This window comes from Vulpes lagopus, chromosome 23 (genome assembly GCF_018345385.1).
Source record: "Vulpes lagopus strain Blue_001 chromosome 23, ASM1834538v1, whole genome shotgun sequence".
NCBI lineage: Eukaryota > Metazoa > Chordata > Mammalia > Carnivora > Canidae > Vulpes > Vulpes lagopus.
This window is the reverse complement of record NC_054846.1, coordinates 35754369-35769257: the sequence shown is the minus strand read 5'-3', so window position 1 is coordinate 35769257 and position 14889 is coordinate 35754369. Positions and strand designations below refer to the sequence as shown.

The 14889-nt window shown below is 36.3% G+C and overlaps 2 pseudogenes; both read right to left on the bottom strand.

Moving 5' to 3' along the window:
* Positions 1–12979: 12979 nt before the first annotated feature.
* LOC121481469 lies at positions 12980–13693 on the bottom strand (annotated as a pseudogene).
* Positions 13694–13857: 164 nt separating this feature from the next.
* LOC121481470 lies at positions 13858–14073 on the bottom strand (annotated as a pseudogene).
* Between the last annotated feature and the right edge of the window lie 816 nt (positions 14074–14889).

Sequence of the window (14889 nt, the reverse complement as noted above, 5' to 3'; positions counted from 1 at the left end):
AAAAGGAGGGAGGGTTTCAGATACTCCAGACAGAATGGGAATTAGAAAAGAGTTCCTTTATTACTTAAGATACATGGCAGGAATCTAGGGCCTAATTTTATTTTATTTCTGGGATGAATAAAAGATACAAGTTACACCATGTCTGAAAATCCCCCTTAGTACAAATGAGATTTCAATAGAATCAGAATTATACTTGGCACCTACTTCTATTATTTGGTGTTACACTTTTTGAATAAATTCCAGAGAAATTGAGTCCATGTGCAGTATTAAGTGTTATCAGAGTTTCTAATCCTGGCACTATTGTAATTTGGAGCTGGATAATTCTTTTTTGTAAGGGTTCTCCTATGCATTGTAGGGTTTTTAGGAGCATCCTTGGTCTCTACCCACAAGATTCCAGTAGCACACTCCTTTCAACCCCTTAACAACTCTGGAAATTGCCAAACTTCCCCAGGGTGGGGGAGAATGGAGAGAGGCGAATGTTGCCCCAGGTTGAGATCTACTGGCTTAGACAATAATGTTGTGAATTCTTGAAATGGGACTCCATGTACATGCACTCCTGAAAGTAAAATTTAGAAGTCTCAAACACAACCTCACTTGTGTAGACACAGCCTCACTGTCTGGGCGTAAAGCCAGAATTAAAATTAAGTATCTCCCAATTCCCTAAGACAATCAGGAAACACATTTTTCTACCTCCCTTCCCTCTACCCTGACACCATTTCTTTTGGACAATTAAACTACAGTACTTTTAGGATCCTGAGAGGAAAGCTGCTGTGTAAATGCAAAGTAATAACGGATAGTGGCCAAGCAAAATAAAAGAAACTATACTAAAAAGTTAACTGTCTAAATTGAGAAGTCGATGCTCATTAATGAATATTCATGGACATATTTTCATACTAATATACTGAATTAATACCAGACTCCTGCTAGCAGATTAATTTGAAGCCAAAAGAGACATATATTTTTGAAGCTAGAGACATTGATCTTATAATGATGATCTATAACAATAACTACTTTTCTACTATAGAAGGTGAATGATATTATAATTTTGAAATGATAAATGCGTGTGGCTAGATGCACGTTTATTAATTTGATTTGCTTTAATGGAATTTTTCCCCTACGGATCCTAGTAATAGGCAGAAAACTTATAATACATTTTTAAAAATGGTGTTCTTATGATTACTTTTATCACAGGAAACACAATCACTGACTATACTTCAGCATCATCATAAATACTCATATGCTAATATATTGTTGCCCAGTGGGTATTTGAAACTTTGGTGATGAAATGCACATTGTTGAAAGGAAGTTTCATTAATTCCAAGGAAAAAGAAAAATGTGGTATGTCTCCCCTGAAAAGACTAATCTTATTTAATTAGTTGCTCAGTTGTAAGCTTGATTTCACTGTGAAAGGTAATGGGATAAGTAGTTAATTATATCATAAACATATCTAATCATTTATTTGATAATCTAGCTGAGTTGACTAGCTGTTTTAAGGCTAATGCCTTAATCCCAATAAAATGTAATAATAAACAACATTAATTTGGAAGAGAAGGCTAAGTGAGCTCACATGTATTTAAATTTCTCTTGTGACCACTAGCCTCTGTCTCCCCACTACTCGTACATTCTTTGTCCCAGTCACTAAACCAGTCTGATTTGATCCCATTCTGGCTTCTTCCTCACTTATCCATCTTTCAGCTTGGAAGACCTTATCCTATCTTCAACAGCCTTTTACTCATGTAACAGCCTTTACAAGGTGTACAGTGTTTAACCATATTAGGTGGTTTATATATTTTTATTTGATTGCAAACCACTCCTACACAACTTCTGAAAATGAGAATTAGTATGATATTTTCCAAGTAAAAAATTTTCAATTGTTGCTAACTAAAAGATTGTACAAATTATAGCCAACAAAATAACAAAGACCTTCTTTACTTATTTTACTGGTGACACATTGATTTTTCTAATAGATTCGAGAGCTGCCACTAATGATCTTTGGGATAGTTCTATTTATCCTTTACACAATTTTATATTTCACCCTCACTTATTTGCAAGACAGGGTTATAATCCAGATATGCCAGATCCTAGGAGCTAAGTTTTATAAAATAGACTCACATAATTAGAGTTTTGTGTCTTTTTAATCAATGTGAACATCTTATTACTAAGGCATATCGTCTTTTAGAAATATATTGTAAAATGAGTCAATATAGAACTAAATATTCAGAAAGTTATCTTTTGATGGTAATAGGCTGCATAGCCCCTGTATGCCAAAGGTCATTATGTAATTAATGACATTTTTCTTTTTTTCTTTTTCTTTTTTCTCTCCCTCTCTTGATTATTATTTCTGTATCAAGTTCATCAAATGGACAAAACTTTACTCTCTTCTACATACACTTTTTGGAGACACATAAGAATATAGACTATTCACTGGAAGGAGGTGAAACACCCAGCTCTAAGACATACCTAAATATTTTTATCAGAAGAGAAAATATTAATAAGACTTTTTCTCCAACTCAGAGTTGGAGAACTCAGAGTATTACTCAAAGCATGGCCCGCCAGACCACATTTATCAGAATCACATGGTGTAATCATCACAATTGGTATGTTTTTAAATCTCATCAAGAATCAGAATCACTTGAAGGATAGACATTTAAAATTGGTTTCTCAGATGAATTCTTTGCGCACCAAATTTGGAAGAACACTAAGAAAAGCTACAACATTCTGTTGGATAAAAAGTATTTCGAAATGAAAATGTGTTTTTGAGATGGGAAATATGAGCCTAACATCGTATTTAAAAATACATGTATATTCTTCTAAAATAGTGTATTTTTTTGACTTGCACATTGTAGCCCTGTGAATCATGGGCAAAAAAGCCCACAAAACTTTCAGGATAGTATGTCAGAATTAGGAAAAAGCTGGCAGAGTTACAATCATGACAGTGCATAGACTGTCAGCGTTGTCACAGTACAGACATCTTCTGTCTTGATTCAAAAAAATCAAAAACAATTTCATGAGCTAGGCGATGCAAATATTTTTATTCCCTTTTTTCAGGTAAGGCAACACTGGTACTAAGAGTTAGTTAATTATATACCCATTTCCCAACTCAATGTCCACACCTAATACACACTGGATATTTTTATCTCTACTGTTTGCTTCTGTGCCATTTAAATGGAAAGCTGAGTAGGAAGCATGCTTCTCTTCTCTTCCTTCTTATCTTTCTCTCTTTCCTTTTCTTTCTTTCTTCTTTCTTTCTTTCTTTCTTTCTTTCTTTCTTTCTTTCTTTCTTTCTTTCTTTTCTTCTTTCTTCTTTCTTTCTATATAAATACTTCCCTCTACCCCTCATTGCCTTGTAAAAAGAATAAGGTTTCTACTTCCACAAAATAATCGCAGTACTTATAAACACTACTACATTTAAAAAAAAAAAAAACCTTCAGGATTATAAGATAGGAAGACAAAAGAGAATATATTAACGCCTGAAGGAAGCCAGAAATATTTTTCTTAAATTATAGGCTTAGTAAAAAAGTTTTTCTGTTCCTAAAACTAAAACTTTGTTCCAAGGTGCTATTAATTTTAAACTTATCTGAGCCTTTTAAACATATAAATCCATCCAATTAAAAAGGAACCTTGTTTTATTGTTTCTTTATTTTTCTTTTGCCTTTAATAATTGATCTCACAAGCACAACTATACATTCAAAATTATGCTTGTTTTATTTTATACAAAATTTCTAGGTGTATTATCATAGGAGCACTTATGAAAATATACAGGGTACCAGTTTGGAAAAAAAAGTAGGTGGTAGAAGAGTTTCTTCACTTTATAATTAAAAATATATATATTAAATTGGTTGTTTCAAAACATTTTACATTAAGGTGTTAATTTGGCCTTAATCCCTATTTGATCTTCATTTACAACCAATTCTTGAGTAGGATAGTAAAGAGGCAGAGTCATTAATCATCTCAGAAATCCAGAAATTAAAAGGTCTCCCAGTCAGTAACTGTGCCTCTGAGATCTGCATGAAACTGTACAGTGTAGGCATTTACTAGGGCAGGAAGGCTAATATTTAGCTTCAGTGTCAGTGAACACTGGCTATCTTAGTGCCTAAGGAAATCACACATTTGTTTATTTCTCTGGATGAGGAGCAATTATCTTGGGATATACATTTTGGAGAATGAGAGTAGGAAAAATTCTGCTTTTGCTGCTGGTACAATATAAAAAAAAAAAAAAATACCACCTTCAGCCCACAGAGCAATAAAGCATAATGATGGATTCTCTAAAATATGCTCTGGACAAGGGGAAATTTCTCTAGAAATTCTCTAGAAAAGGGGAATGCAAGGAAAATAGTAGGTGTTGGTGAAGATTTGTTCATTTATTTTTATGTTTAAATGATTTACTTAGTATTTCATATTGATAGGTACAGAGTGCTCAGATTCTTAAATGTGTTAAACTTCTTGAAGTATAATTATATAACAAAACTCCATAGATTTAAAATGTGTAATTTTATGAGTCTTGACATGTACATACACTAAAACCATCACTGTAATTAGAATAATGTATGTATATCACCCCCAGTGATTTTTCTTGCATGTTTTGTTAGCTCATTATCATTGTTAGCTTGTTGTTTGTCCCTACAGATTCATTCTTCCTTTGTTCAGGGAGAAGTGATGTATATAGTAAAATAATTTCTTGACTTGTTTTATATGTATTGGTGGGAGATCAAACTAGAGGTAGATCTAATATAGATTTTAAAATAGCCAAAATAGAAAGGTACTATTTCTTGGAGGAGAGAGATTATACAATGAAAGTTTATAGGACCTTGCCAATCTGTGTTGGCAAAAGCCTGAGCAGCACGAGCGGGCTAAGCTGTAAGAGTGGTAGAGCAAAGGGATAGCATGAAGGTCTTAATTGGACTGAATTCACTGACATGAATGCACTTACTAAGAATTTGAGATTTAAAGGATTATCTAGATCACCTACAAGTGGTGTTGATATTCTGGATCCTCTATCAGATCAATGAAGTCAAATGCTAGGACTTTGTTGGTAGATGTTGAGAAAAGCAGGGAGAAGTCAGAAGGCATAAGGAAGCAGCAATGGTTAAAATGGATCTGTGGTACGCAATCTTCTCAGCCATCCTTAACTATGTTTGCTGGGAGAGACAGGAGTTCACTCCCTTCATCAAAACATTCAAAATACATTGGCTTGGGAGACACCAGCAAAACTTGAAGATCTCCACATGGTCTGCCTCTCAGTGCAGGGGATGATGGGAGGAGATGGTGAAAAGTGAGTAGATGCCTTAACCAGCAGAGACAGAGTACACGTAATTCACACAGTAATCCACAGAGACAAGATGGTAATTAGAGAATGTGGCTCTCAGGAATATGCGGTAATGGATAGTTGATCAGGTGTGCCTAGAAATTAAATTGTTAGGCAGTCTACTGAGGAAAAATAAAATCTGTATTTAGTAGTTGCTGCAATAAAGAGTCATGGTCTTCTCTCTCTAGCTACAAGACTTAGGCTTAAATGTCGGACTCTAAGTCCCTAGGCTGAGGGAGAGATTGCAAGCCCTAGAGCCCACTGGAGAACAACCCTGCAAGAGTCTCAGATGTGTGCCCTGCATCTTCTCCCCTCAGTCTCAACTTTCCCCTAAGGTCTCCAAGGCTGCAGACATTTATCAGTGTGACCATACTCTAGAAAAAGGAAAATACTATGATTTCTAAGGACTTTAATATAAGGCCTCTGAAGATGTGCTACTTCCCAAGGACCAGAAATACCTGTGGCCCACCCATTAGTTAGTGTGTAGGAGCTTTAGAGATCTGGGGATAGAAAATGCTTTGTACACATTTAACAGTTTGCTCACTGGGACCACAGATTCATCCTGTACTTATATCCCTGATTCCAGAATATAGAATGTAGATAAATATATATATTTATTAATACCTGGTGGAATTCCCACTTTGATTTTGTGAATGTAAGAGTGAAGATTGGGGAAGGTAGGATCAACTAGCTATCTATGGAACTAGGATATACCACACTCATGGAGAAGATTGGAGAGTTAAGTAATTTCATGAAGTCCTGGATGGTGGCAGGGCTACAATTCCAGTCGCTGCTCATTTTACTAGCCTCGTTGGCTTCTGTGAAAGCCAGATGGATCATGGAGAACGAGATTTTCACAAACTTCATCAGATAAAGATGGCAACTGCAGATTTGATTCTGTATATGGTTTTTCTACTAGACAAACCCATCAGTTACCTGATCCCCCAGAGAATCAAATCTGGTCATTTCACCCACTGGGAAGGAGCATGAAAATGGGGTACAACCAACGCCTTATGTCTGAGAGTGAAGAGATGATTTTAGAAAATCCACCAGCACCCCAAGGCCCCACACTAAGCCTGAGGTAAGCAACAGCAGCCAGCCCACTCTGAAGTAATCTGAAATCAGCCCAACTGACTAGAGGGTTTCAGCTTCCCATATTACTCACCTGGCAGGAGAGGCGCACCCACTTCTGGACATAAATTCTAGTTACCTCTGTTTCTGTTGTCTTCTCTATAATTTTACATCAATTAATTTTGACATTTAAATGACATGGATAAATTTCTTGAAGAAAAAAAAGATCTGACTACATTGATGATTATTGAACTTTCCATACTCAAATGTCCAAAAGATTTCTATCTCTCCCCTCTCTCTCATCTTAGCAAGACAACTTACTTTATTTGTATACCTGGAATAGTCTAATTTTTATAGTAACTTTAATATTCTCTTTCAAGCATCGAAGTATTCTGCTACTATCCCTTATTCCAGATTATTTCCAATTTCTTTTTTCTTTTTAAAATATTTTATTTATTTATTCATGAGAGTCACAGGGAAAGAGAGAAAGGGAGAGACACAGGCAGAGGGAGAAGCAGGCTCCACGCAGGGAGCCCAACATTGGACTCTATCCCAGGTCTCCAGGATCAGGCCCTGGGCTGAAGGCGGCGCTAAACTGCTGAGCCACCCGGGCTGCCCCTGATTATTTCCAATTTCATAGAGGGAGGATTCTGCTTTCTGGGCTAAGATACAAGTAACATTGCTAAAAATTAGAGGACTCATAAATTCTAACATTTCTTCCAGGAAGGACACATGTTGTGGCATATATGGCTTATTGTTCAGAAACATTACTTTTCTTTCTGGTTGCCTTGCATTGGATATAAGTGTGTCCAAACAAGTGTGTCCTATAGAATAAAGATTTATTAATTTCCACTATATACTGAGCAAGCAAGGGGTAACTCCATGTAAATCGGAGATGGACATCCAGGGATAAACTGATGGCCAAACTTTCGATGTTTAGGCTTCAGAGCCCCTCACTTTCTGTAGACTCCCTCCAAGAGAGGCTCCATCAATATCTGATGTAATCATACATCTTTGTAAAATTTGCAAAAGTATTTTGTAGTCTACTTTTTAATGACAACTCTTCTTCCCAATGTTACAGAGACTTTAGCTATCCTCAGCTTGTATATTCCTGTGGACACACTCAATGAAATTGTTAATTAACATAATCACTTTCAATTATTCTAGAAGAAGGCATATGAGCTTTATATCCTTATCAGATTTGAATTCCTATCTTTTTGCAGCTTTGCAGGGCTTCCTCTGCAATCATAGACTTTTTGAAAAAGCAAAAATAATGGAAAAAAGTGGGTTTTGTACTTGTCATTCAGAATATACTTTGGATATCAACCGTCAAAAACTTTTGCCATTTATCTTCACTTCCAATGGTGGGCTTCTCTTTCTATGGAGGAGTCTTGTGTAGCAGCAGCTGTAAGGCAGCCTGGACATATTTTGTAAGTAAACTAATGGTGGGTAAACATAATTCTCAGGGCCAGCAAGGAGTCATAACTGTCTCTTCTAGTTTTGCCAGTAAAGGTAGTTTACTTATGGAAATTTGCTAGAAATGTTTGGATTTCTGTATGAGAATAGTAATAAAGGGGGACATATACAGCCAAACTCATGTTAAGAGAGATTAGGCAGAAAAAGATACTGAATCAATGGTAAGCTGAATAAGTCAATACCACATGGACACTGAGGATTCTCTTGTCTCCCCTGGAGTCTCTTTGGGCTATGGCATTGAACAGAGTCATAACTATGCCTTCATATTTATATTGTGACATTTATGTACAGATTCCCAGCTTTGTGACAGTATCTGTCTTTTCCTGCCACCTCAGTCATAATAATCCCCAAAATGTAAGAAGCCATGAACAAACAGAATTGATATCACAAGGCTCTCTAGGTTATCAGCCATTCATCAGAGGTTAGGATCCAAAATATAGTTAATACAATAAATCAGACTCTGAAAATAGCTTTGCAAGACTGGAGCCTTGAAACTGATCGGTCACTATCACTAAGGCTTTAAGCAGCTGTGTTAAACAGATTAAGTCCCCAAGGATATCCATGTCCTAATATCCAGAACCTGTGAATATATTACTTCACACGATTAAAGGGGCTTTATAAATGTGATTAAATTAAGGTATCTTGAGATGGAAAGATATAGTGGAAGAAGCTATATTATATCATATCCAGGTAGGCCCAATGTAATCACAGAGATCTTAGAAGAGGAGGGCAGGAGGTTCAAAGTCAGAGAAGGAGATGTGACAACAGAAGCAGAGGCTGGGATGATACAACTGCTGAAAGAGTTCCAAGAGCCAAGGAGCTGGCAATCTCTAAAAACTGGTAAAGGAGACAAAATTCATTTCTCTCTAGAGCCTCCAGAAAGAATGTGCTCTGATAACACTTTGATATTAGCACCATTTCATTCATTTAGGACTTCTGACCCCCAGAGCTATAAGCCAAATTTGTGTTGTTTTAAGACATAAGTTTATGGTAATTTGTTACAGCTGTAATCAGACAATAATATAGTGGTTGCACAACCTGCAATTACCATTGGCATAAGCACTAGGTGTTCAAACTCACACTTTATAGGTGTTATATCCCATTCATTTACATATTTTTCTTTTATTTTTTAAAGAATTATAGCTAATAATTGAATGTTATTGAATATAACTAATGAGAAACAAAATTAAGTGACAATAATATGACATGCTTAGAAACATTGAAAGGCATTTTGTTAATTTTTAAGGTAATAATAGAATTGAACAATATATGTATATATAATTCATACTGTATGGAACTTAATATTAAACAAAAAGACAAATGTGATCCCACAATATGTTAACTTTTATACTAAAATAGAAAATTATATATTATTATGTCATTGACCCATTTTTATGCTTAATAAAAATGTAAACAAAAAATTCATTCTAAAAGTTAAATGGTTGAAAGAAAACGAGTGAAGTAAAAACTCATCAATAGAAATGTTTTTAAATATCAAAATTATTTTTACACACATATATACACATACATATACATACATGTAAATATCACACACACACACACACACACACACACACATAACTTTAGAACTAGTACAAAAACCAAAAGGGGGGAAAAGCAAAAACAAAACTATAGAAGCTTCCACACTGATGGAAATCCCAATTTCTATTAACACAACAATGTATTTCAGTGGAATTTTGAGCAAAGTTCTATTTGTTGTGCTTTGATTCCTGTTGCCTTAAGACATTTGACAAGGAAGAAAAATATATTTGAAAAGGTCAGGAAAAATTACATTTAACCTTCAGATTAAAAAATGCGATGAAATAATTCACGTTGATCTAGTATTGGTACAATGATATGATACTTTTCTGAAGAAGTAGAAATATCAGCGAGCATAGTAAATAAACTTCCTGAACAGATTCAGAAATTCTCTCTCAAAAAACCTTCGCAGATGTGCTGTTTAAAATGATGCACATTTTTATAAGCAGACAGCTTAAAGTCAGGCATGATGTAAGAATTAATTTTTATTCTTAAATGATTTTTAATCAGTCCATAACATCAGCTTAATTGGCCTCTTCTTTATTGAATCTGTAAGATTTGCCATCTTTTCTAAATCCTCAGAGTCAAATATCAAGACTAAATTTAGCTAATCCAACTATGTAGCATCTTTTAATTATGCCAACACCCTCCAAAATTATTTTCTTCTGCTATTAATTCAAATTACTGGGCTCCACATCATCGACTTTGTTCAATGTTTCAATTATTTACGTTGTTTACTCAATTCCAACCTTGCTTACAATACTCAGTGGGTCATAGGCATCTTTCCCATTTTTATCATGCATTTCAAACTATTCTTGATAGCCCATTAAGAATAGCATTTTAAAAACATCCCAGACTTGACTGCCCACTACATTAATTCTAATTAAGCACGTTGTCTTTCAGCCTGATTTGTTTTATATTCTTTGATATTATGGGAAGCCATTTGGAAATTCTCAACATCTAACCTGATAATCCTGATTACTATATGTAATGGATTTCCCTCTCATGGACAACAGATGGGATAAGCAGATTGTGCCTATTAAGTATTGTACTTAAGCAAAGTTTCCAGTTCTAGAGATCGGTATACACCTACAAGCGGTATCTACAAATCCAACGCTTAAATACTTCTGCTTAGAAGCCATAATTTTTTTTTCTATTTTATTTTCATAAATAGCAAAGGATTTATCAACGCATCAAATAATATAAGAAGTGTAATGGAAGCTTACTACAGGGTCACTATTTCTACCATGAAAAAAGTAATTGAAAACAGCGTTTCTTTTTTCTCACCCACTGCATCTCCCAGTCACCATCCTCCACACGCAATCACACAAACATCTTTCAGACCATGTTTCCTAGGGATAACATACATGTTCTGTTTTTTTCTCATATTTCTTAAAGCACCTAACTTAGGACCCTTCACACACTAGGTACTCAGTAAATATTTTCTTTGAAATGCCTTTTAAAGACAAATATTAAGACAATGAAGTAATAAGAATGATTTTTAGATTCTAATCCCACATTTGAATTACAAAAGTAACCCATGCCTATTATTAAAAAAAAGTAAACGTAAAAAAATCAAAAAGTAAAATAATTCATTCTTACAACAGCAAAATATTTTACAAGCTAATTCCAAAAGAAAATCCTCAGATAATTTTTCAGATCATGGCAAATTTTAAAAAGTATAAATCATTATAAGAATGTGTCAGTAAATTTAATTGATGTCAGAAAAGTTTAATGTAGTGGTGACTGTGGATCAGGAATCCTTCTTTTCAATGCTGATACAAAAAGGAATGAGAAGAAAAAAAAAGGAATGAGAGCCTGTCTATAATGGAGAGCCTCACAAACATGGCAGCTGGGTCAGACCCGGTGATAAATGGTGTTGTAGACAGATACACCGAGTGCTATGGTAAGCACAGCTAAATAAGCCAGTATACACAGCTGTTTCACTGCTTTGTTTAGTGTAAGCATTTGTATTTTTAGTCCCTCATTTTCAGAAATAAACCCACAATCTACTCTGAATTTCTCTAAATATTTATCTGAAATTGGAACTACCACCCAAGGGATCATATCATTCTCCTAGTCTCGTTGCTTCATCCTCTGACCCCCGCCCTCCACCAGCTTGTGAGGAAAGAACTACTCAAACATGAAACACAAGGTTTTTCTAAGACCTTTATTAACTCTATAAGAAAAACATGGTAACTGACTGATCAGTAGGATTTAACAGTCAGGAGGACATCTGATAATGGTAATACTACATACCTTAGTGACATAACTTAAAAAAAAAAAGTAAAAAAATACACCAAAAAACCCCCCACAAAAGACTCAGAACAAAAAATAAAACAAAAAAAAAATTAATACTTATGGAAAATACTACAGATTAAAACCAATTATAAATGCAAAGGAACATGCCTCACTTTAGCATCCTCAAGCATTCCATTTACTAGATGCTATGTAGTATAAACTAATTATGAAATACTCTTGAGTAAGGTTGACATTTAAATAATAGAATATTCTAGGGTTAGTCTTGCTTTGAATAGATGCAAGATAACGGATACATTTGTTTTATTCAGAGTTGAACTGGCTTATTAGAGTCTTACAAGAATAAGACTATTCCATATAAAGGCTAATCAAAATGACCAAGAAAGTAATAACTATTTATTGATAATTAAGATTGATTCAATTATTCATTCAACAAGTAGTTACTGAGGACCAAGTATGTGCCATACCTCATTAGCTAGGTGAAATATGTGAACAAAATAAAGTCCCTGCTGTCATGGGGCTTACATCCTAGTGGCAAGAGACAAATAGATGGATAATATGTTACAGAGAAAAATAAAAGAGGAAAAGGGGATGGGCAACAACTGGCAGGGAAAGGTATTAGGAGAACTTGCTAGGAGATGGTGGTACTTTGGACAATTGGGGAGCAGCGGAGGTAAGAAAAAGTGGCCCAAATCCAGAACAGTATGTAAGGAAGACCTAATAGGATGTTATAACTGTTGGTAATGAAACCTGAGAAAGAAGTTAAGGATGACTTCCACAGATTAGGCCAAGAATTCAGAAGAATTGAATTGCCCTTTATTAATAAAGTAAAGACTGTAGGAGTTGCATAAGAGAATGGGCAAAATCAGGCATTTGGGGTTATTTATATTTGAGATGTCTATTAGACATCCAAGCAAAAATTATGTCTACACATCTGGATATGTGAGTCGAATTCAGACTGGCTATTCAGACTGGTTATTCAGACTGGATATAAGATGTTGAGAGTTCTCAGCATGCAGCTGGGAGACTGCATGAGATTACCTAGGGAGTGATTAAAAGCAAAGAAAAAAAAACCCTCAGAACTCAGTACTGAGCCACAGTGATCTAAGAGACTTGGGCACTGTGGGAAAAGTTTAAAAAGTCACTAGTGAATAGGATTTTATTTTATTTTATTTTATTTTATTTTATTTTATTTTATTTTATTGCAGTTTAATTGCTTTGTGCATTTATTAGCTAATATTGATTCAGCAATGAGGGAACAAAAGCTCACAAACAATCACACAGTTTCACAAGACACATAGCAGGAAATTAAGAAGGACCAACAGTATCCTAGGGTCTTGGTGGATGCATTCCTGGGGGAGGTGGGCCTCTAATTCCTGGTGGAGGGGGTCTCATTCCTGGAGGGTGCATGCCTTTAGGCATCCCTGGAGCAGGGGGAAGCCCAATTGGTGGGCCCATAGGTGGTCTCATACCACGTGGAGGAGCCATAATGCCTGGAGGTGGTGTTGCTCGCCCCAGGTGGGGTCCCCTGTCCTGGTGAGTATTGAGTTGGGGCCCCAGGAATGCTGGCAGTAGCAGCAACTGCAGCAGCTGCTACAGTTCCTCTTCCCTGTGGAGTCATTACCTGTTGGGATGGCCCCCAACCCCTCAGACAGGACCTGCTAATCCAACGGGAGCCTGGGGAATTGGAACACCAGCTGGAACTCCTCTGCCAGCTGCTCTGCCAACCCCAGGACGTCCTGCAGCTCCAGCAAATGGTACTCAAGCAATGCCAGTATCTTTGGGGGGTGGTCCTTCCACAGTCATGGAAGCCAAGTTCTCTCCACGTAGTAAGACGAGACCCAAAACACGTTTTTCTTTACGCTCTGGCTGCTTCGCATTCTTTGGCTTGATCTTCCTGAATTCATCACAATCACAGAGAATCAAGTTAATATGCTTGTCAAAAGCCTTAAAGGTGCCAATGAAGATTTGGCCATCTTGCAAGATACATCTCATTCTATAGTCAATGTGCTGCAGCGTCTGGCTGCTGTTTCCCACAGTCATGGTTGCTGTTCCACCAAATCCAATATCCACAGTTAGGTTTAAGGATCCTTAAGATCTAAGGGAAGGCTACAGATAAAGGTATGATGCAGGTTCTCCTACAAACAATGCAAGCTTGGGGCAGAAGCTTCAAACAGTAGATGGAGCCTGGATGTTCCAATACTGCTTTAACCACCTCTTGGTGTCTCAGCCAAGAATGCCTGTCTCAGTTCTACCTGGAAGTCCACCACAGGGACTTGCTGCTGCTGAGATCGCCTTGGGTACAGCTGACACTCTTGGTTGCTCAGTGAGGCTGTCCTTCTACGTTTGACCTGGACTTCCACCTCTGGGATGTGCTATTCCATAGTCCATCTCAGGTGTAAGCAGTCCCTGGCCCACTCCATCGTGCTGTTAGCTGCTCCCCAGAACAAACAGTCACGCATCTCTGGGGACCACTCCACTCTTGTGAATAAGATTTTAAAATTAAGCAATACCACACTCAAAAGTAGGTGTTAGACCATATGTGCCATATACATAGATTACTGAAAACCAGTTCTATGACACTTAACCACTTAGCAACATCAAGGTTATTGAAGAACTAAGTTGATCCTGAGAGGGAAGATCCTCTCAATCCTAGGGACAAGGTGTTTAACAGGATTCTTGAAGAGTATATATGTGTACCCTAGACTGACATACCTCCCATGTGGGAGGTCTAGTGTGTAAAATAGCAGCTTTTATGACAGAACAAAAAAGCAGTGGTAAATTTGTTTGGGGGACGGGCAAGCACAAACCTGGAAATATTTTCCTGACACATATTATGAATGTTTTTCATGGATACAATGTGAGTCACTGATGTGAGGGGAAGATTATGTTTCTCAAGTCCTGTCAAAGGGGGCTTCATGGTGAGGCATTGAATCTTAATATAAAAAATAAAATAAAATAAAATGTCACTAGGATAGAAGGAATAACAGATAGACGTAATAATAATGTCACTAGGATAGAAAGTGTACAGAATAGAAACTCTTGATTCTTGTATAGTGAATACCAGATGAGAGATTCCCTTTGATCAGGAGCCTTCTGAAAAATCAACAGCAAAATACTTATGGGAGAATGAATCAATGTCAGACTCCTAGGGAACTGCAAAAGCCTCAAATTTTAGTCAAATTTGGAATTTTGATTATGATCAAAATGATGTGATGATTGCACATTTCAGTTAATAA